Source organism: Cetorhinus maximus, chromosome 7, assembly GCF_964194155.1.
Source record: "Cetorhinus maximus chromosome 7, sCetMax3.hap1.1, whole genome shotgun sequence".
In the NCBI taxonomy this organism is placed as follows: domain Eukaryota; kingdom Metazoa; phylum Chordata; class Chondrichthyes; order Lamniformes; family Cetorhinidae; genus Cetorhinus; species Cetorhinus maximus.
This window is the reverse complement of record NC_135885.1, coordinates 129,741,806-129,765,775: the sequence shown is the minus strand read 5'-3', so window position 1 is coordinate 129,765,775 and position 23,970 is coordinate 129,741,806. Positions and strand designations below refer to the sequence as shown.

At 46.4% G+C, this 23,970-nt stretch overlaps 1 long non-coding RNA gene across 1 annotated transcript in view; it reads left to right on the top strand.

The window, feature by feature from the left end:
* LOC144682997 (uncharacterized) overlaps nt 1–20,989 on the top strand; it is a 73,937-nt gene extending 52,948 nt beyond the window's left edge. The window contains exon 5 of the long non-coding RNA XR_013577155.1: nt 18,413–20,989. This is a non-coding gene — a long non-coding RNA (uncharacterized LOC144682997). The remainder of the gene's footprint in view (nt 1–18,412) is intronic.
* The last annotated feature ends 2,981 nt before the right edge of the window (nt 20,990–23,970 follow it).

Here is a 23,970-nt window from a genome sequence, read left to right as displayed (position 1 = left end):
GTCTATAGAAAGCACCTGTCATTCCTGCAGATGACAGAGAACCAGTGTTGCTGAAGACTGCGCATGTCTAGGGAAGTAATTGGTCACATGTGCCACCTGTTGCAGGATTTGGCGCCATGGGGACACGGAGGGCATCCACTGCCAGTGGCCATGAAAGTGACCGTGGTGCTCAATTTTTATACCAGCGGTTTCTTCCAGGGCTCCACAGGTGACCTGTTCAGGATCTTGCAAGCCTCCACACACAAGTATATCCAGAGGTCACGGACTCCTTCTTCATGAAGGCTCAAAACATTGTGCATTTCGCCCGGGATCAGGGAAGCCAGGAATCAAGCGCGCTGGGATTTGCGCAGATCTCTGGTTTTTCCACAGGGTCAGGGTGCCTTCAACTGCACTCATGTGGTGCTTAGATCTCCATGACAACAAGCAGTCAACTATATCAACCAGAAGGGCTTCCACTCACTGAATGTTCAGCTGGTTTGCGACCACCACAAACACACCCTACAGGTCGGTGCACATTTCCCAGGGACTGTCCACGACTCCTACATCCTTAGCAGGTCTCAGATCGCTGACATCTTCCAGGGTGCACAGAGACTGCAGGGTTGGCTCCTCGGGAACAGGGGCTACCCACAGAGGATGTGGCTGATGGCACCCACGTGGCAGCCTCAGACTGCAGCGAAGCGACAGTATAACAAGGCTCATGCCGTGATCCAGATTTTGGTGGAGCAAGTGATAGGCATTTTGAAAATGAGGTTCCAGTGCCTTGACAAGTCTGCTGGAGCGCTGCAATGCAATCCACCAAGGGGGTCAAGTATCATTGTCACTTGCTGCACGCTACACAATCTGGCACTGCAATGTGGGGAGAAACTGGCTGAGGAGGAGATGGAAGAGCTGCACGTCTCCTCCAATGAGGAGGACATTGAAGGGGATGTAGGTGATGAGGTCCTCGAAGGTGAGAATGCCGGTGATGAGGCCATCGCACTGGCCAAACAGGGCAGGCGTGCTCAGGAGGTCAAATAGCTGCAACATTCATGGGGAGTGATGAGGAGATGCAGTGAGGACAGTCCTGACATCCTCACTTTGCATCTATGAACGTTTGACTCCTGTGTGGTTGATGGCAGTGCACATACCCTCAGTGATCATACTCATATCATGGAAACACAGCAAATGTCCTAATAGTCACTAGATTTCAGGGAGATGATGACGACATACATTGAGGACACTCCATAGATCTTCACATATGCTCTGTGAATGTTTGACTCCTGTCTGGCTGAGGGCAGCTCGCTTGCACTCTGTGATCAGGATCATATCAAGTATATACAGACGTGAAACTTTAAATGTGCCTGATCCTTTGTCAGTCTTCAGCATCTGACCCCTTCATGAGCACAGTCACCGGTCACAGATACTGGAGAGGTGGCGGGGGTGGGGGGGAAGGGGTCTCAGCCCCACCACAATGGTGCTGAGAGCACACAGGGAGAGTGACGGAACTCTGTGACACCTGCCCATGACATTCTGGCCGCAATGACAAGCACCTCAAGGTGCAAACATCAGTAATGTGTGCAGTGAATGGGAAACCAGACCATCACTTTGGTCCGAAGGTTACTGCACAGGGAAGTGGACTGAGATATCTGCCCTTATCTTGTGCAGGAAGCAAGGTTTCACAGCTGAGTGACATGAACACTGCTCGTAATAACAAGAAGCCATAGGCAAGGAGACATTCTTGGGAGTTTATTTACAATAATGAACATTGTGTGTGCAAGTGATTAACACCTGTGCCAAGGCTGTGCAACTACGTCTTCTTAACCTTCCTAACACTGCCGCTTCAGCTTGGCACTCCCCCGACATCCACAGTGGAGGTGGTGCCAGCCTGCTGACTGCTATGCCAAGTCTATGATGACCTTGGAGGACTGAGACTCGGAGGGCCCCGGCCTGCTTTCGGGGCCTTGCTGTGTGGCAGTGGCACCCTCCTCGATCTATGGAGCTGGATCTGCTGGGGTTTACAGGAAGTGGGGATTCAGACGTGCCAGACACTCTCGGAGTCGCCTGGATGGATGGCCCCAGGGTGTGCACCTGCTGATCCTCCTCCCTATGGCTGCCCAAGGACCCCTGGCTGACTCCTTGAGGAGAAGGGGAAGCTGGAGTGAGATCGAGCTGGCCCACACCCCTCTCCCGTTTACATGTTGGAGGCTAACTATGGCATCAGTGATGGAGTTCAGCCCATGCAGCAGTGCAAGACTGATGTTCTGGACCAAGGTCTCCATGGCGGCTGCCCTCCTTCCAGTGTTGACCTTGGTGCATTGGCACGCTGATGCTATCACCTCAGACTGAAGGCGTGCTTACAATCTGAGGAGAACACCTGACTTCCCTTCCTGATGTTCCCGAGCTTGCCTTTGCAGCTCCAGCAACTGAGGTATGACCAAATCCAGAGGCTCCTCATCTAATTCAGACTCAGCAGATTTCTGGCCTTCAGCAGTCCTCCAAATGGCGGAAACTTGGGAATAACCTGCTGTAGCCTGCTGTGGATCAGACAGTGCGATGTGCTCACCAGATTGCGACCCCGAGGCTACTCCAGAACTAGGTCCCACCAAGGTGTGTGTCTCTGCACTGGTAGAGGGTGTGGGTGAGCGCTGTGATAGGACTTCAATTAGGATGTCAGCAAATTCTTCTTCCGAGGTGTCTCCTGGGCTTGAGTCAAGGACTTGGCTCGTGGACCCCCTCGGCTGCTTAGCAGCTATGCCTGCGAAAGCAAGAAGAGATAACTAGTGCATGGCAGTGGGCTGCGGAACAGGGGAACTCGCCAGATGATCACCAGCCAGCTGGATGACTCTATTTTCAAAGTTTGTGAGGACCTTGATTTCAGGCATTCCTCCATCAGTCTGTGATCTCTCACTTTTGTTGTGTGCCAGCTTGACCTGCATGACTACAGGTGAATAAACTGTAAGCAGGAAGCCTGCCAGGCCAGATGAGAAGGATGCCTGGCATGTGTGAGTTGTGAGTGGTGTCATGGACGGGATGAGGACATGATCCGCAGGGCAGATGAAGGCGTGTGTGAGAGAGTAAATGGTGATGGCCCTTGAACTGGCAGTGAGTGAGATCCCTGAGGATGTGTGATGGGTTTGTGAGTGGAGAGTGATGAGAAGAGTGACTCACCTTGGTGGAATGGAGGAGTTCATTTGTCCTCTTTTGGCACTGGGTGGCTGTCCTCTTTAGCAGGGCGTTGGCACTGACCACCGCTGCCACTGCCTCCCATGCTGGATTGGTGACCTTACTTGCTGGTCTTCGGCCACAGTGGGGGTAGAGGACTTCATGGCAGGCCTTCACTGTGTCCAATAGGTGTCTGAGACAGGCATCGCTAAATTTGGGGGCAGTGTGTCTCCTCCCTTTGGCAGCCATGACTTTGCAGCAGCTTCCGATCCCTTAGAGAGTGTCAGGTCTGTACAGGGGCGCACTTTATACATGGTGCTCAGATTACTGAAGGCCTAGGATGACAGCGGGGTGGGCGAATCAGAGGCTGCCCTGCCAGTGATCCAGTTTGTTTCCCGAGAATGCATTATTAATGAGATAGGATGTGCCAGGAATGGGACAATACCTTGCGAAAAGTCGCCATTGCGGCCGGTGGGTAAAACGTCCTTTATCCCGTCTGCTACTGCACTTTTTGCAAATCTGGGATGATTCTGCCCACCGATACAACATCAGTCTGGAAGGCTCCTTTTGTTCCCTCTTGAGATGGGAATGGTTTCATCCACAAAAGAAGTCAGGCGTCCCTCGGTGGCCATCTTGTGCAGCCTTCTGTATAGTTTTTAAAAATGTTAACTAGTGACTGAAAGTCCATCATATACTGGAGCATGGCAATATTGCTTTATATCCCAACTTGCTCACTGCTGGGGACTCAGGGGTTCAACAGAGATTGTCTTGGTGTGTTTGACCGGGAAGATCTGATCCAGGAAATTTTTTAAGTTCTTGGAGGTGACGTGGGTTTGGATTAATTATTGCCTCAAGCCATGGGGGTTTTACTGCTTTGCCTACTTGTTGAGTCTCCGGTTCTGAGTGATCTGCAGCCCAGTCGTTTTGCTGTTGGTACATTACTGCCTCATCTTGCATCTCAAAAAACAGTTTGCGGAATCTTTACAGAGGTGTTTTGACCAGTCAAGGTGGCTGAATGCTTTGAGGTGAGAAAGTCAAGTTCCCAAACATTTCTCCATAAATGGTTACCCGTCTATACATTAATAAAAAGTGTTCACAAGCAGAAAAATTGCAGGAAATAAAACCTGGCGCAACAAAGAATTGGCAACAAGCTCATCACAGTTGGATGCAAAGACCATTCTTTCATTCTTTTTAGAGATTCCACGGTCACAGTAATGCCATGCCAATCTTCTGTTTCAGCGTTTGGTGATCCGAAACGGCACAGCGCCAATGATGTAAAAATGGTCATTTCTGCAACTGATTGGGCACTCTGGCATACACCCCTAATGTAAACTTTGAACAGAGTTATGCCATGCGGTGATGCATCCTCTGTACAGATTCAATGCAAAGCTCAGCATAGAAATGGAATTCCATTCCTTCCACTCTGTGTGTGTGGCCCTTGCAGTGTAAAGGAGCAGAATTTCAGTTCTGTCTTTCTTTGTATAGTGCATGAAGGCTGTTGTATTGTAAAAGTGCCTGCAAAGTAAATCTCAGTATGACTTCCATTGACATCACATCATATAATATCTCTTCTGTTCAAGTTACAATTTAATTGTGGGCATTGTCCATATATCCCTGCCAGCCTTTTCCCTGCAAGAATCAATATACTGGTAAAGAAAGGTGAATAATGTTAATTCGATGCAAGCTCCTTTTTATAATCTAGAGAGTTTTCTAGGGAGCAAAGTCTGTCAGGTTGAAACAAAGTTGATAAATTGCTAAGGCTTCATGCTCACAGTTCTTTTTTTATTGTTCATCCACGGGATATGGGCTTCACTGGCTGGGCCAGCATTTATTGTCCATCCCTAGTTGCCCCTTGAGAAGGTGGTGGTGAGCTGCCTTCTTGAACCACTGCAGTCCATGCGGTGTAGGTACACCCACAGTGCTGTTAGGAAGGGAGTTCCAGGATTTAGGCCCAGCGACAGTGAAGGAACAGCGATATATTTCCAAGTCAGGATGGTGTGTGACTTGGAGGGGAACTTCCAGGTGGTGATGTTCATGAGATCATCTCAACTCTTGGATGTGTTACTTCTTTGAAACAGATTACAAAGTTCTTTCAAATTCTTTCACGGGACGTGGGCATCGCTGACTAGACCAGCATTTATTGCCCATCCATGAGCGGCGACCTTATTGAAACATAAGATTCTTAGGGGGCTTGACAGGGTAGATGCCGAGAGATTGTTTCGCCTTGTGGGAGAGTCTAGGACCAGAGGGCATAATCTCAAAGTAAGGGGTCGCCCATTTAAGACAGAGGTGAGGAGGGATTTCTTCTCTCAGAGGGTAGTGTATCTGTTGAATTCTTTACCGCAGAGGGCTGTAGAGGTTGGGTCATTGAATATATTCAAGGCTGAGATAGATAGATTTTTAATCAGTAAGGGAATCAAGGGTTATGGGGAAAAGGCAGGAAAGAGGAGTTGAGGGTTATCAGCCATAATGTCATTGAATGGCGGAGCAGACTTAATGGGTCAAATGGCCTCCTATGTCTTATGGTCTTATGGTCATCCAAATTGCCCTTGGGAAAGTGGCGGTGAATGGTTGCATTCCATGTGGTGTAGGTACACCCATGGTGCTGTCAGGAAGAGAGTTCTAGGATTTTGGCCCAATGACGGAGAAGGAATGGCGATATAGAGCAGCAATATAGTTCCAAATTACGATGGTATGGAGCTTGCAGGTGGTGGCGTTCCCATGCATCTGCTGCCCTTGTCCTTCTAGGCAATAGAGGTTGTGGATTTGGGGAGGTGCTGCCGAAGAGGCCTAGGTGAGCTGATGCAGTGTATCTTGTCGATGTTACACACTGCTGCTTCTATGCATCTGTGGTGGAAGGAGTGAATGTTTAAGGTGGTGGATGGGGTTCCAGTTAAGCAGGCTGCTTTGTCCTGGATGGTGTCCAGCTTCCTGAGTGTTGTTGGAGCTGCACTAATCCAGTCAAGTGGTGAATATTCCATCACACTTCTGACTTGTGCCTTGTAGTTGGTGGAGAGGCTTTGGGGAGTCAGGAGGTGAGTTACTCACCACAGGATTCCTAGCCTCTGACCTACTCTTGTAGCCACGGTGTTGATATGGCTAGTCCAGTTCAGTTTCTGGTCATTCCAGCCACCAGGATGTTGATGGTGGGGTCAGCGATGGGAATGCCATTGAATGTCAAGGGGAGATGGCTAGGTTCTCTCTTATTGGAGATGGTCATTGCCTGGCACTTGTGTGGTGTGAAAGTATGTGCCACCTGTGATTTCTATTCATATATTAGATATCTATTATTCCTTATTATATAATTAGTTCAGAATGACAAAATGATTTGTAGTTTACAGCAATGTACAAAATAATGGGCTGAATTTTCTGGCTGGTGGGGGGGGCGGAGTGGGAGTGGGCATGTGCGGGCGCGGACCTGAACGTCGCCCGCGATCAGGTCCGCACTGCCATTTTACATAGGCGGGCCAATTAAGGCCCACCCAGTGTGAATCGCGGCTCCCGAGGACAGCGGGAGTGGGTGGGCGGTGGTGGGTCTGCAATGACCAGTGGGTCCAGTGGTGACCCGACGGCCTGTTTTAAAAAAGCTGCTGCAGCCTTTCAAAGGCTGTGAATAATTGTCAGTGGAAGGGTTCCCCAGAGCGTTGCTGGTGAGCAGGCCAGGCAGGAGAGTAGGGCAGGGGGGCACTGTGCCCCTCATTTTTCCGATGATTGCCTTGCTGCCCTCCTCGAGGGGGTGGCAGCACAGTGGGAGGTGCTAGTACCCCAGGACGGGAGAAGCCCCCCCCCACCACCACCCCCCCCCCCACCACCCCCCAGCATGACCAAACGTGTCTGGGAGGAGGTGGTGGAGGTGGTGAGCTCCCGCGACGTGGTGCAACACACCAGGGTCCAGTGTCACAAGTGCTTCGACAACCTGTTGCGCTCAGGAAGGGTGAGGACAATGTTGGCATCGGTCACTGAACCCAGCAGGTCAGCTTTCCCCCCTGGTGACACCCCTGCCCCCGCCACAACACCCCTCTCCCCCCCCCCCCCCCCCCCCCACCCCCCCAAACAGGCCTAGCATCTTTGTGTGAGTGTTCGGCAGCAGCGGGGTGAGAAGACACTGGATCCCTGCAATGTCCCATTCTGGTTGGGGTGGGCCATCTGTGAAGAGAGTCCAGGTACAATTTGCACTAATCAATGCGCTTCTCTCCTTTTCAGGAGAAGAATATGCACATAATGTAATGGAGCAGGTGAGGTCTGGCGGACGGCTAGCACAGTTAGCGATTCTCAGCCATGTCAAGCAGGAGGCCCTAGATTTGGAGAGGCTCCATGCACCCAGGTCCGCCAGTGTCAGTGAGGCTGGGGTGCCTCGGGCAGGTATGTTTGCCCAGCAGTGAGGTCACCATTGTTCTCCCAACAGCCATGGCAGTGCAGAATGTTCAGTGATTGAAGTTTGCAACATGGCTTGACCATTACTTATGGAAGGATGAGTGCGTCATGATCCGGGGGACAGGGATGCACATTGACATTGTCTCACGTTAACTGATCCAATGTCCTTCTTGCTTTCAGCATCAGCTGCACAGAGCCAGGACAAGTGGCAGAGACCCCCTCTCACACCTGAGGCCCCTGAAGTCTCACCAGCGTCACACCATCTCTGCCAGGCAGGCACCAGCGCAGATATTAGCACCTCGATGGGAAATCGAATGTCGGCTAGTGTCCCAGGTGAGGTGAGGGCACTTCACAGTCGTTGGAGGAGCTGGCGCTAGCAGTCGGAGGACTACAGGGGACCAGGCACATGCTCAGTCGGTGTCTGATGATGTCCCTCTGGAGTCGTCCGCGATGCAGCAAATGCAGGAAATGCGGCCGGGTGTGTGGGAGCATCTGGGGGAGATGCATGAGGCTATGCTTGGCTTGGTTCCATGGTGGAGGAGTCTACGCGGACTATCCCCGAAGCAACGAGCCTCATGGCCGAGCGCCATGTGTCCTCCATGGAGAGAGTGGCGACTCTCGTGGAGAGGCTCCTCCAGGAGACCCATCAGGGCTTCCTGGGGATGCACTCGGACCAGCAAGCCCTCACATCGGCATTGACCACAGATGGCCAGTGCCAGTGTGGGAGATAGTCTGGGCACCAAGCTTCCCAGCTCATTGCCCATCCATCCAGGGCGAGCAGGGAGGTCCCAAGTGACCTCATGTTGGCGTAGCAGCTGCCTGTCATCTCTGCGAGCTCCTCTCAGGGCACTCCGGATGAGGGCGGCAGCTTCTCCATCCCTCTCCCAGTGACCGTAGCATCCGATGAGGCTGCGATGACTGGGGAGATGCCAGCTGTGGAACTGGCAGCTCCCTCCCAGCACTGGCTCCACGGGCCACAGCACGACCGCCAAGTTCATCGAGGTCAACAGGACAGCGCAGTGAGCAGGCTGTCTCAGATGCCACTCCAAGGGATGGGGCAGCACCAAGATGTAGCACCCGGAAACGTAAACATAAGGCACCTTAGGCAGACCGCGGGTTCATCACTGATGCTTTTGTGTTGGACCGCAATGAGGTCTTTATGAGTTGGTGTGAATTTTAACACCTTTTTCATTTTGTTTCATTCAGTTTCTTTGGTTACAATATTAAATTCAGACATGTCACCATGGCTGAGGGTGACCCTTATGTTCTGCAGGCAGATGGTTTCCAATAACGTAATGAGTGATTTGTGGGACATTCAGCTTTATTAACAAGGACCATTAGTTAATGTTCCTAATCAGGCAGATTTTGCACTTAGGTCTCAAATATGGAGCATACAGTCCAGGCTTGTCCTGGAGGTCCATATGTGGTGTACTAGCTGAAGGTTCATTGGATTAAAGCATCCCAGGTGTCCCTGCCTCACTGCAGTATGCCTGGGTCAGTGTCTACCCTCTCAGTGTTTCCCTGTGCATGCTCATCCTCGGACTCACTGCTGGACTTATCGTGTGCAGCTGCAGCCAATGCGTCTATGCCTTCCTCATCCACAGCGTACCCCCTTTCCAGTACAAGATTGTGGACAGCGCAGCATGCAACCTTTATCAGTGACACACAATCTGGGGGTTACTGGAGTGCGCCCCCTGAGCGGTCTAGGCATCAGAAGTGCATCTTGAGAAGAACAATGGTTCTCTCTATCACAGCCCTTATGGAGGCGTGGCTCCTATTGTACCACTGCTCAGCTTCTGTTCTTGGATGGCAGAGAGGTGTCATGAGCCACCTTTTGAGGGGATAGCCCTTGTCACCCAGCAGCCATCCATCCAGCCGGGCTGGAGCACTGAAGAGCCCCGGCACCTGGGAGTGTCTGAGGATGTAGGCATTGTGGGAGCTGCCTGGGTACCTTGCACAGACTTCATAGAATCAGCATCCTGTGATCACACACTATCTGCACGTTCATGGAGTGGAAGCCCTTCCTGTTGACGAAGGCACCGGGCTCACCTGCTGGTGCCTTGATGGCCACATGTGTACAGTCTATTGCACCCTGGACATGGGGGAAGTCAGCAATGGCCGCAAAGCCTCTGGTTTGCTGTGTCTGGCTTGCCTGGTCCCAGCGGTAGTGGATGAAGGTCAATGCACACCTGAACAGAGCATTTGTAACCTGCTTGACACAAGTGTGGACAGCTGATTGGGAGACACTGCAAAGCTCACCCACTGACCCCTGGAAGGAGCCAGAGGCATAGAAGTTGAGGGCAACTGTGACCTTTAGAGCCACTGGCATGGGGTGTCCACTCACACAGTTAGCGGAGATCTCAGGCTCAATCACCTTACAGATAGAGTTGACTGTCTCCCTTGAGAGACAGACCCTCCTTCGGCACTGCACCTCAGACATATTGAGGTAGCTGCTTCGCCGCCTGTATGCCCTGGCAGCAGGATAGTGGCTTCTTCTGTGGCCCCTTCCACCTAGGACTACCTTCCGGTCCTGCGCCCCTTGTGCCTGCACCTGACTTCCCAAAGGTGGCTCCCCTAGAGGCTGAATGTGCACTCCTGGCCTCCTCCCCCTTTTAGCCCTCTCTTCCTCCTCAGGGGAGGTGTCTCCAGTGGAGAGTTCACCTCCCATTCCCAGGCTAAGGGAAGGCTTCCTGAAACCTGCAGGCCCAGAAAAGATTCCTTGTTGCAGAGTGCTGACCTGAAGGTGGTGAGTTCAGACCAAGCAGCTGGTATGCATTTTGAAGTATTGCAGATCACACAGGCAAGTATCAGTAATTTTGAAAAATCAATACTTGACAGTGCATACTCGTGACCCCACTGAGCCCTCTTATCCCGCCCGTAGATGAGGTTTATACAAACGTGTCCTACCCGCCTGCCCGTTGCGCCTGTGCACCAACTCGATTATTGCACGGGCGCCAAAAAATCACGATCGATTGGTGCCTCAAGAGCCTTAAGTGGCCCGTTAATTAATGGCGGGTGCACATCAGAGCGCATTGCGCGCCTGCCCAACGAAATATCGCAATGGTGCGCGGTGATGTCGGGACACTCGCCATATGTCACCGCGCATCATTTTACGTGTGTGCGTGTGGGGCCCGTCCCCGCACACCAACGGGAAAATTCTGCCCCACGTCACAGGAAGAATAGATAGAATGATGGATTTGAAGAGAGAGCTAATTACTTTCTAACTAAGACTAATGTTCTCCCATTCTGAATTTTACATTCAACAGAGCACTTGCAGTAACTAAGCTGCTCTTCCCTAATTTGAAAATTCTGGTTCAACATCACGCAGTAATTCATGCCATAGTTAAATTCTCTTTCAACATGTACCCATTTCGATAAGACGCATTACACTTAGCTCATGATTTTCAAATGCTTAAAACAAGTTATAATATTTGCAGTGCAGTCCATTTGTCACCCACACTGCAACTGAATCTAAATAAACCATTTATCACTGGGTTGGATGCAATGTAACATAAAACTTATAACAGCCCAGATAACCGGCCATTACTACCTTTGTCTCTTATGCGTTGGGTTAACGTGACTAAAATGAATATGCTATTGCATCTGTTAAACATGTTCCAGATGTTAGCCATATATCTCCCAAATTATTTTTCAAGAACGGTAACAAATTAATCTTTTAAGTTCCTGTAGAATAGTAAATGACCGCAACCTAAATTGACAAAATTGCAGATGGATGAAATGCTAGCAGGTCATATTTTCAAATAGGATTTTATTTCAGTGTGACATTGATGTATTATATGTCAATTAATATACCCAGGTACTCATTGCCTGTCATAAAGGAAAGAAGGTAATAGCCTCTGTCACTGCAAATTGTTTCACATAGTTTCATATATTTTATTTATTCTGATCTTATGTCTTTTACACTATTGTTGATCTGGGCATTAAGCTTCAATAGGTAACTTTAACTTTTTTTTATTTCTTGTATTACTGTCATACCTTTGATCACATTATCCTCCTCCAATGCCTTTCCACCTCTGTGGCTCAGTTCATAGCACCCTCGCCTTTGAATCAGAGGGTTGTGGGTTCATGTCCCACTCCTGGAAACCAAGAACTGTGATTGTACTCGAAAGAGTTGCAATCTGTGACTGTTGATAACTCGAAAGAGTTTCATCCAGCTGTATGGGACTGCACTCAACTGGTCCTATTCTTATCTATCTAATGTTAGCCAGACCATCATCTGCAATGACATCTGCTCCTACTCCTGCTCCTACACCGTAACTTCTGGTGTCCCCCAAGGGCTCCTACTCAATAATATCATCTGAAAACACAGCATCAAGTTCCATAACTCACTGATACATATGAGCATGCAAACTAGGAGCAGGAGTAGGCCACTCAGCCCTTCAAGCCTGCTCGGCGATTCAGTAAGATCATGGCTGATCTGATTGTAACTTCCCGTCTACCCCCGATAACCTTTCACCCCCTTGTTAGTCAAGAATACATCTAGCACTGCCTTAAAAATATTCAAAGACCCTGCTTCCACTGTCTTTTGAGGAAGAGGGTTCCAAAGACTCATGACCCTCTGAGAGGAAACATTTCTCCTCATCTCTGTCTTAAATGAGCAACCCCCTTATTTTTGAACCGTGAGCCCTAGTTCTAGATTCTCTCACAAGAGGTAACATCCTCTCTACATCCACCCTGTCAAGACCCCTCAGGATCTTAAAGGTTTCGATCAAGTCACCTCTTATTCTTCAATGACATCTAGCTCTTTCGTCCCATCTACTGTTGCTAAATTGTAAAGCTGCCTGTCCAACATCCAGTACTGGATAAGCAGAAATTTCCTGTCACCAAATATTTGGAAGAGAAAGAAAGATTTGTATTTATGTAGCACTTTTCACAACCACTGGACATCTCAAAGTGCTATACAGCCAATGAAGTGTAGTTACTGTTGTAATGTAGGAAATACAACAGCCAATTTGCAGACAGCAAACTCCCACAAAGTGCAATGTGATAATGACCAGGTAATCTGTTTTCGTGATGCTGATTGAGGAATAAATATTGGCAGGACCCTGGGGATATAAATCTACTCTTCTTTGAAATACTGCCTTTTACTTCCACCTGAGAGGCAGATGGGCCTCAAGTTAATGTCTCGTACAAAAGATGGTACCTCCAACAGTGCAGAACTCTCAAAGCACTGCACTGGACTGAAGCCATTGTCTTCTGTCCCCGTTACAAACTCTGTTCCCTATTCATCCCGCTCCCTGGAAATTATGAGGCTAAATCAGACTGTTCGGAACCTTGATGTCATATCTGATTCTGCGATAAGCTTCCAACCACATATGTGAAGGATCACAAAGTCTGCCTATTTCTATCTCTGTAACATAGCCCAACTTCACCCTTGCCTTAGCTCATCTATTGCTGAAACCCTCATCCATGGGCGGAATCGTCCGTGCCCACTGGCGTTGAGTGTGTTCGGCAGAGTGAGCGGACAACATGGCAAGAGGGCCAAAAATTGGTTTCACAACATCGTGAAACCAGTTTGCGATCGTCTGCTCAGCCCATTGATGGAGGGCCGGGTTCCCTGCTATCGGACGTCGGGAACCTCATTGTAATACATCAGCATATCATTATAAGGCCAGCCCACCAGAATCACCCTCCCCCGCTACCCCGCCACTGGATTGTCCGCCCACGTTGGCAGGAAAACAAGCTGGCGCAGAACGCGTCTTGACAACCGTGACATGCAGAAGTTGGGACTTACTGCCAGGGCCTTGCTCACCTTGCAGACTTCCGAGGAGCAGAAGATGCTGGAGCCTGACAGCAATGGCACACTGGAGGAACACCCATGGCATGCTGGGTGGATTCTCATGGACATGGATCTGCTGCAAAGCAGCTCACGGAAGTCGGAAAGTCATCGTTGAAAGTCACCGCTCACAACGGATAATGGTCGAGGGGGTGGAGAGGAAGGTCCAGGATTGACTGGGAGAGGAAGAAGTGTCGTGGGGGTGAGGTGGGGAGGGGGGGAATAAAAGTGCCAGCAAAGTGATCTTGACAAAACTCCCTGTGAACCAAAGTAGAGATAATTCGTGCATGGCAGCAGAATCAAAAGCAGGGGAGAGAGCGCTCACATTTGCATTGAGAGAGGGATGATGTGGAGCAGAATCCTTATGAGGGTGTTTGCCGCTGGCCTCACTGTCACCGCAGGCACGGCCCACGTCCTCGCCAGTCAGCATGATGGCACGGTCCTCAAAGAGAGTGAGAGGCCTAATGTGGGCCACTCCACCCCTGGTCTGGGACCTTTCCCTGCTGATGTGAGCAGGCTTCTTCTGCATGGAAACAGATGGAGAGAGTGTGAGCAGGACACATGGCACCATGTGGAATGTTTGTGTGGTGAGCGGAGACATGGACGGAATGAGGATGCGAGCTCGACAAGATATGAGCCTGACAGAAATGTGAGGGCGTGTGTGAGAGTTAGGAGTGTTGTCCCTTGAGTTGTGGGATCCCTGAGGATGTGTGATGGGTTTGTGAGTGTGTGAGATTAGAGTGATGAGAAGAGTGAGTTACCCTGGCAGAACGGATGAGACCATTCATCCTGTAGCGGCACTGGGTGGCTGTCCTCTTTTGCAGGGCTTTGGCGCTGACCACCGCTGCCACTGCCTCTCATGCTGGATTGGTGATGCCGCTGTCCCTCCTGCGGCCAAAGTGGGGGTAAAAGACATCATGACAGGCCTCCACAACAACCAAAAGGCGCTCGAGGGATGCGTTGCTAAACCTGAGGGCTGCAGTCTTTTTGCCTTTCGGGGCCAAATTGTCATCTGTGCAGCAGTCGTGGGCTGGAAGCGCTGAGAGGTGTTCGAGTGGCTGAACTTTAAATATGGCGTCCAGCACAATGAAGCAGCGAGGTGATGGCGTGGCGGGCGAATGAGAGCCCGCCCGCCATGGAAACAGCATGTTTCCCAGCAATACATAATTAATGAGGCAGGCTTGGAACGATACGCCGTGAAAAGCCGCCACTGCGGCCAGCGGGTAAAACGTAATTTTACCCGCCCATTACTGCACTTAGTGCAAATCTGGCATAATTCCGCCCCATGTATTCCTTACCTCTAGACCTGATTAATTCCAATGCACTTCAGACTGGCATCCATCCTCCACCCTCCATAAATTTGATGTTATCCAAAGTTCTGCCGCCTCTATCCTAACTCGCACCAAGTCCCATTCACCTCTCATCCTTGTGCATGCTGGTTTGCACTAGCCCCCAGTTAAACAATGTCTCGATTTGAAACTTGTTACCCTTGTCTCCAAATCTGTCCATGGCCTCATCCCTCCCTATCCCTGTAATCTCCTCCAATTCCTCAACTCTCCGAGACATCTGCACTTATCCAATCCTGGCCTCTGAAGCATTTTAATCAACCCATCACTGCTGGGCAAGCCTTGAGTTTCCAAGGCCCTATATTTGGAATTCCCTAAACCATTTTCTTCCTTTAAAACCTACCTCTTTGATCAAACCTTCAGTCATCTACCTTAATATCTCCTATGTGGCTCAATGTCAAATTTTATTTTCTAACGCTCTTGTGAACTACAATGGAATATAATACTATGTTAAAGGTGGTATATAAATGCAAGCTTTTGTTGTTGGTGGTTAGCTGACTGTACCTTGCTAATAGAAGGTTTTTTTTGCGATCATTAAGGTATCTGTGTATATATTAAAAGCTATTAATCAGTAAAAATATTTCTAGGTTATCAAAGTCTATGGTCCTTTTCCTTAACTCTTGGTAACCTGAGGCAAAGAAAGCAAAGGTTTCAAGGCTGCACACCAAGGCCCAGAAATTAGCATTATGTTTTCACATGTAAATCATCTCAGTTCATTATCTGGCTGCATGCAACAATTAAATATATTGGTTGTTTTAAAGAATTATTTGGTATGAACGGTGCTGGAGTCAAATTCAACCTTTGCAGTGATCAGTCATGTGAGGTGACTTTCTTGAAGAGAACAAGGACATTTTAAAAAATTATTCGTTAAAATTTTGGGTGTGATTGGCAAGGCCAGCTTTCATTGCCCATCCTTAATTGTCTTGAAAAGGTGGTGGTGAGCATTGATACAGCTCGTGTGCTGTACACTCAGTGTTGATAGGGAGGGAATTCCAGGATTTTGACCCAGCAACAGTGAAGGAACAGTGATATAGTTCGCAGTCATGAGTTGGTTTAAGCTTTCCAAGAGAAATTAAAATATTGTTCAAAATCCCTCAGCTTATGTGTAGGAAAGAAATGGAAAAGTTTCTAAATCAGTAACGTTGAGAGGAATCACTCTAGTAAAGTTGCACTGCTAAAAAATAAACAGGGTTAAGGCAATCCTGACTGGTATATCTTGGTAATACTGAGGACCTGCTTAGCGTAGCACGAGGAACATTATAACAGCATTGCTGTATGCTTGTTGACTTCACAGATGGCTCTTTTCATTTGACCTTGTTAATGATATACTATTGGGTGATTTTTTTTGCACTCATCAAAGTTAGAGGTGTTAGAAGGAAATGGAACATTTTGAATGGACAGGTTTGAACCTGAACACCTGGCAGGATCTGGGTGGGTGGGAGGTTAAAATTATGTCCAAGGCCAGTTTCCGCACCCTTCCTGGCCCTTCCCATTCAACCCCAACCAGTCAAGAGGGACCCTAACGGAAAGGTGGAAGCCATGTTCCAATGAAGTCAACCTGCCCCCATTGCATCATAACTTGAATTTACAATTGCTTTACCCATTGTTGAGATTGGTGTCTGAGAGCTGAATACTATAACAGGCAGGCTCTTAACCACAGTTTACAGGATCACAGGATCTTTTGCTGTGGATTTCTATGCTAGCTTCTAGATAGCTTCTTTAATTTGGGCCAATATGTTTGTGGTGAACTTATCCCTCAGGTGTGTGCTACATAATGTAAAATCATCCACTAGGTTTTGCCAGCATGGAGTAAAGCTAGGCTGTGAAAATTAGTAAATCGCAAGCTTGTGGCCCATGACTCTCTATTAAATTAATGGACAGAACACGATGAGTTGCAAGCTTGCCTTTTCCCAAACCTCATTCTCTGGTAGTTTAAAGAGAAGATACGGAGTAAATAACAGGTCTGAATATGAACTTTGATTTTCTTTTCTGCACACGTCAAGCCTGCCTGAAACCTGAAAAGCAACAAATCTGTTCATAACTCATGGAATGCTTCATGAGCAAAAATACCTCATTACGCATAATAGAATTGTATTTTAAGGTTATAACTTGTGACCAATTGATCAACTGCCGGCTTGTGTGTATGTTGCACTTGTAGTAATTGAGGATGGGGTGCAAACAATCACAGAATAGCAGCACGGATATCCATATGCAAACATGGGGTCAGTTAGGGAGAGGAAAGACATGATAATGGAGAACGTGGCATTGAAAAAATAAAGTAAGATCAGAAACAGCAAGAGTGATAAAGGCACTAGACAATGAAGAGGGAGAATTTAAGTTGGACTTCAGAGACTGCTACGGGACTGAAGATTTGAGATCGCTGCTTGGACCTGTCAGTCTCAAAGTTATATTGGAGGAGGCAGATAGCTTATATTAAGGTTATGAAATATGAATCATAGTGCCTTGTCTATTAAAAACATTGGCATTGTGCTCTTAAGGACTAGGCCTCCAGCCATATGTTTTGACTGGAATCCTTGAAGGCCAGAATTCCTTTCAAATTTCAAAACTGGCCCAGGCTTTCCATCTTCTACTCTGCCAGCAAGAATTGAAGGGAAAAAAGTCTTCCGCAATAACTAATGGTTCCTGGATATCTATATATTTAAATCACCATGTCAATGCCAGCTTGGAAACAATATTGAACTGAACTGAGAAGCCAGCTATTGCCTACCAAAGAAGTCTTCCATTTACAGAAGAATTTGTAAAACATGACTGGACTCCCTGTACTGAGTGGAATGGCAAAAATTTGAGCTTTCAGTATGATTGTGATAATCACAACGGGTTCTTCTTCTATATTGTAGTTGCTATTACTCACATTGGAAAGAACAGGTTGTGATTAGCGTCTGTCCTTTTATACTAGGATTCTTTTCCACATGAATTCATTTCTTGTTATTGTAAATTAGAATTGGCTGAAGTTCACATTTACAGGATTCCCGGTATAAGCAAGCACATTACATTCTCTGGCTTAGATATACTTCCTGTGTTTTCTGCTAAAGGTGGGACCTGCCAGATTAATACCCGGGAATGACTGCCCTTTGGCGCTTTGCGACAGTTTGTGATGAGAATATACCACCGTCGGTTCACAGGCAGCAATGGCCAAGTGCGAGGAGGTGATCCAGCCAAAGAGCCGCTAAATGCTCCCAAAATTATGCAGCCCCGCACCTCCAAGTTGTGTTTTAAAAGAGGGGGTTAGATGTTCCAAAAATTTAAAACAAAACTGCAGAAATAAGATCAAGTTCCAGTCCATGTTAGCTGATCTTTCCATGGAAGTGGGCAAGTCTGAACAACTATTTCACTCATTTGACAATGAAGTAATGTGAAAATCATTTTATACAGTAGCCGTTGCTTACTAACTAAAACTCTCAAAACAACCAAGAGAAAAATCTGTGCTTTATTTGCTGTTTGGTATTGGAATCCACACTCAGCACTCAAAGAGTATAGTGATAAAGTCAGTGTCTACAGATATTTAATCAGAAGCTATGATATAGTCTGCAGCCATCAATTTTTTCAAAGCTTTATTTCAAAATACATTGATTGAATAAAATGTGCTTAAGCTGAAATACCATAGATTATTCCTTTCATAGAGGCCTTCTTTGATAAAGCCGAATGATGTCCTGGTCTCTGAGGACAGCCTAGTGTAATAGTATGTTACAAATCCAAGAGGAGTATCAATGTTTGAATGCTTCCTATCCATTAGGAAGCAATGCGGGGTTCTTTCAACTACCCAGAAATCTGCTGATATCATGCTGTCTCAGTGACTACAGAAGCAACAGGGATTACAAGACATCAAACCAGAATCCTTTATCCTATCTTCTGTGTGGAAAAACAAGAAACCAGGTTCCCTTTGAAGTACTAATTGACTGTCTGTATCAATCAATGGCTAAGCCTTTTCCTGCATGCATTTGGGTCTCCAGAGTAACTGAGCTGTGTTCTCCCAACGCCTATCAATTGCAATACATTTAACTGCATTACTATGCAGTGTAACAATGTTTTCAATGCAGCCTTTTCAGATTTCTTCACTACTTGGATCTGTGTTAAAGTACTGAAAGGTATAAAAGGTTGATGACGACTTTACTGCTTTTGGTATTTTCTTGTTAAGAAATGGAATGCTGAAAAAGCAGCTGACAATTATGTCATATCTAAATGTATTTTTTCAAACTGCATTAATGAAACTTGCTGGTTAATCACCACAACGTAGGGTTTTATTTTTTATGACTTTATTCCAGTATCATCTCTTCCAGCTCTCCATTATTCCTTTGAAATCAATTATAGGTGGTTTTAAAGGATCCTCTTAGGGTTAAGAATCTCTATTGAAAAATACTATCACAATTTGTATTTATTTAGGGCCTTTAATGCAGTAAAAGGTCCCAAGGTTCTTCGCAGGAGCATTATCAAACAGAATTTAACACTGGGCTATATATGGAGACATGGGCTTAAACTTTCCAGTCCTGCCTGTTGCAGGAATCATCGCAGGAGTGATGGTAAATTTAACGGGACCAGCAAAAGGCCCATTGACTTCAGGCAGAAATTTCAGGACTGGAAAATCCAGCCCCTGGTGACTAAAAGCTTGGTCAAAGCATTCTGCTTTAAGCAGTTTTTTAAAAGGGGTGAGAGAGTTAGGGAAGTAGTGAGATTTAAGAGGGAGAGCTTAGGGTCTAGGCAGCTGAATGTATGGCCGCGATGGTTGAGTAAAGGAAATGAGGGATGCACACAGAGGTAAATTGAGTCTGCTACAATACACAGTCAAACCTTACTTTGACTAACTTGCTTACAGGATATTGGTATAAATTTGGGTTTCTGTACCTCCATAATGGCAGAATTAAAATTTAAAAAACCCACAGTTGTACACTTGCTTAAAGGCTCCAACTCATTTCTTCAGTTTCTTGGTCAGCAGAATAATTTAGTAATCTCTCAAGGGCTTTAATCTTGGGTCCATGAGTACAACCTTCACTGATGCCAGTCACAGTGACCCAATGCAGCCTAGTTCTTAACCAGTAAATTTTATCCATCAACCATGAACCAGCAGTGACTGACTGGCAGTCACAGGCAAGGGGCCTACGAATCGTGATGCTCTGCTGCTGAGCTGCTTTTGTGGGGATTCCCCATTCAACATTAGCGGAGCACATCGACAGGTAATCTAATTACCTCAATGAAGCACTGTGCCATTTGCAGAACTACGAGGTTAATTTATCTAAAGCCTATTGACGACTGCAATAATTCCATATGAACAGGATAACTAGTTTATCTGTAAAGTGCACGTCTTTACTCCAATCTTCCCCTTGCTGCAAATCCATTCAGAGTTATGTTCCTTGTAAAATCAGAATTATTACAAAACATGCTATTATAGCAGTAACATGAAGCTTGCATGTCATGTGTTGATTCAAGGGAAAAGTGGAAGGGGAGCCAATAGGTGATGTCCCAGGCACTGTGTCACAGCCATACCCAAGCACTGGCATATCAAACAGAGCAATCTTCACCTGTCTCCTAACCCCACCTGTCTCTTCTCTTGTTATTTGCTTCCTATTTGAGACCAGATTCGCTAAGTACTCCTTAAAAAAAATCAGTGGGAACAGGGCCCCTCTGTTATTTAACTAAAAAAAAACGATGCCTGATTATATGTGCTCATTAATCAAATTACACTGTAACTGCAGTCCGCTCACCATTTTTTAAACACAGTAATATTTCTGCAAAAGCATTCTTTGGGGAGTCATGTTAATTAGCACAGAGCAAACCAGGGTCTTTTTCATATTACAGCCTTTTAAGTACTCTTATGGGAAGAAGATGAATTATTTTCTCTTGTTCGAAGGAAGAGACACATCTATCATTAAATCTGTATGGAGCTCAATAGATTTTTATATTCTCTGTGGTTTTGTCAGACTTTTTTATCAGTTAGTTTACACCACTGCTGTCTTTTTGTCAGAAGCAGGGACAGGATTTGTGGTAACCTGAAACTTAGACCTGTCCGTTGCCATTGGAAAGCCAATTTGCCTTACCAGTGTGCACTGAATGTAAAGACATTTTAATGGAAAAAACCACTGAAGGATACCACATTGCTTTAAAGGACAGCAGTAAACTATACTCTACAGGTAACATAAACACCATTTTCTTCTCTCTCGGTAATGCTGGTACCTGCTTCTTTACTGTGTCTGGAAAGGGTGATGTTTGGCTTAAATTATCTTTAACTGCCTCCTCTCAAGACATTGTGTAGGTTTAATTACACCCTTTAATTTGTCAGTTGGGACGATGTTTATGCACAAAATAAAGATTCTAAAGTATAACGTTTTAGATTATTCGAATTAAGCTTCACACTGCTAGACCAGTACTATATAAAGCTACACCTTTACTCTTCAAAGATCCTGATAAAAAATCAAAAGTTTCAGGATATTTTAAAGTTTCAGAACATATCCTGAGGATTTTGATTAATATTCACTGGGGTTAAAAAGCTGCAAGGCCAAGGTGCAATTTGGATTATTCAGCTGAGATTTCCATTCCAGGCCCTGCAAAATTTCACCCCTAACCCCCACCCCCAGTGAGATACTTCAATAGGCCCCTCACCTTTACAAATAGAGTAATTCGTGACCTTAAAATCTCTGGGGGCCAAGTCCATGATCCTCCACATGGAAAGCTGGGAAAGTGGAATGGTCTCTCACCCCATGCCCCCCGCAAGTACCACTGGCTTTGAAGGATGAAGGCAGGGCTCTGCACCTTACATAGCACCACGGAGCCCTTTCATTTGGACTTGCCATATTATTCAGCGGCTGACCTACTTTCTGGTCCTTATAGTGACGTAAGGTTACATCGAATTCTGTCACTGATATCCCTAGAAAAAGAGGCTGGAAGGGGATGCATTAAAAGAAGGATTTTTAAAAATGTGCTCTGCTTTCCCTTTGCCAATTATTTTTAATTAGCCCTTATAAATTAGAATGGAATTACACAATTTGTTGTTGTATGGATAATTACAGACTGATTATTATACACATCCAGGTGTTAAACGCTAGGGAATCTTCCTCCACTCAAATACATCAGAGCAGAGGGAGGAAATGCAATCAAGTAATTAGGCTTTACTTTTGCAAGATACTCGTGACCTCTGAAGTATATTTTAACACAGATTTACTCAGTTTGCCTTTCTATTCAAAAAAAAAATAGGACAACCTTCACCTCCCAAACAGATGTAGCCTGGTGCTCGAATGAACAAAAGCCCAGCAGGCATTCAGAGGCCACCTGGGTACCTGGACACTGGGCTCTGTTTCTGCAACAACTTTATCCCCATCAGACTGATTGCCGCCACCTGCCACTTCTCCAAAGCTCGCAACTCACAATTACGGCCGATTGACTGGCTGATGGGGGCTCAAGAGGTGAGTAGCTAGGGTTACAGCGTGCACTGAATGTCAGCACGTAATTGGGTGGAACCTAAATCTCAGGGCTGCACAGGTGTTTGATCGTAACCAAAAATAAAGCTTACAGCAAACAAAACAAAGGAAAACCTTCTTTGCTGTTGCTGTTTAAATTTTCACACTAACCTACTTCAACCTCAACCTTCATAATAAGGGTTTAAGCTTTTCAGTTCTTTTTCTTTTATTGGTGCCTGTCAAGATTTAATCTGGACTTGATTGATTGTGAGAAACTCTTGAACAAAATGCCTGCTGAATTACATCATGCGTCACACTACCGCTTCCTCCAAACCTCTGAATTATGTCCTTTCTGCACTGAGCCCCCCCACATGCGTGAAGAGATTGCGTCATCATGAATGAACAAAAGGTTGTGCTGCTATGGTTGATTTTAGCACACTGAGTCCATTTTGGCACAAGATGAACACAGTTTTCAAAATGGACCCTGAAATCCTCCAAATCCAGCAGTGCTGTGTGCTTCAGAAGGCACTGAAGTCAGTCGCTTGGAGCATGCAGCAAACTTTGTTATTTTAAAACTCTTCATTGTTAAAGAAAAAACTTCTAATATTTTTATGTGGGTTTTTATGAGCTGCAGCTTAAAGGGACAATGTTCCCAGAATGGGCTCAGGTCCTTGAATATCGAGGGAATACCTCATCTGCTCTGAGAACTTAGCTTCTGTACAAAGAGGTTGGCATTCACAAAGTGTTATATAACTGGGAGTTGACAGTTTTATTTTCTTCCCCTTCTCTCCTTATGAAGGCGCACAGTTGCACGGTGCTGGCAGCACTCCAGTGCCTTGTCAAAGTGACCATTCTTTGTGTAGGCCGAGGCACTCGTTTCAGCAGGCTACTGGAATGTGTCACAGCCAATCATCCCCACACACATCTTTCCAGCAGAGGTCATGGGATAACAATCAAGAGCAGGGATCCTGGGTGACTTTTTTTTCCCTCGCTGACCTGAGGGAGCTGAAGCCCATCTTTGCGGCCCCACCATTGTATTGGCTGTAATCAGCTATTGCAGCATGTACTGGGGATCAAACCCGCATCCTCCCTGATCTTCATGGCTCAGAATCGTAGAGGTTTTGCATTCACCCACTAGGACATGAGGAGCTTCATGAGTAAACACATTGGAATGTGCTAAGCCACAGATCAGGAATTCATTTCTGTTGATATTAAAACAAATACAAATAACACATTTGGAATAAGAAAGAATGGTTTTGCATAGCATTTTTTATGGCCTCAGGAAATCTCAAAACACTTTACAGCCAATGAAATGCTTATGCAATGTATTCACTGCTGAAACCCGGAAGCCAATTTTCACATAGCAAATACTCAAAATCTGCAATGTGATAGCGACCAGATAATCTGTTTTAGTGACGCTGGTTGTTGAAGTAGTGCCATAGGATCTTTCACATCTACCTGAGGGGGCAGATATAGCCTTGGTCTTATGTCTCACGAGAAAGGCAATATTTTTGACATTGCAACATATTGCATCTGGTGTTTCAATAAGATCTGTTCATTCTTCTAAATTCCAATGAGTATAGGCCCAATTTGTTCAATCCTTCCTCAGAACTTCAAACCCCTCATCCCAAGAACCAGCCTAGTGACACTTCTCTGAACTGCTTCCAATATCCCTCCTTAATAAGGAGACTAAAACTGTATACAGTACTCCTGGTATGGCCCCATCAATGCCCCATACAACTGCAGCGAGACTTTCCTACTTTTGTACTCCACCCCCCTTGAAATAAAGATGAACATTCCATTTGTCTTCCTAATTACTTGCTGTACCTGCATGCTAACTTCTTGTGATTCATGTACAAGGATACCCAATTCCCTCTGTACAGCAGCATTCTGCAGTCTCCCTCCA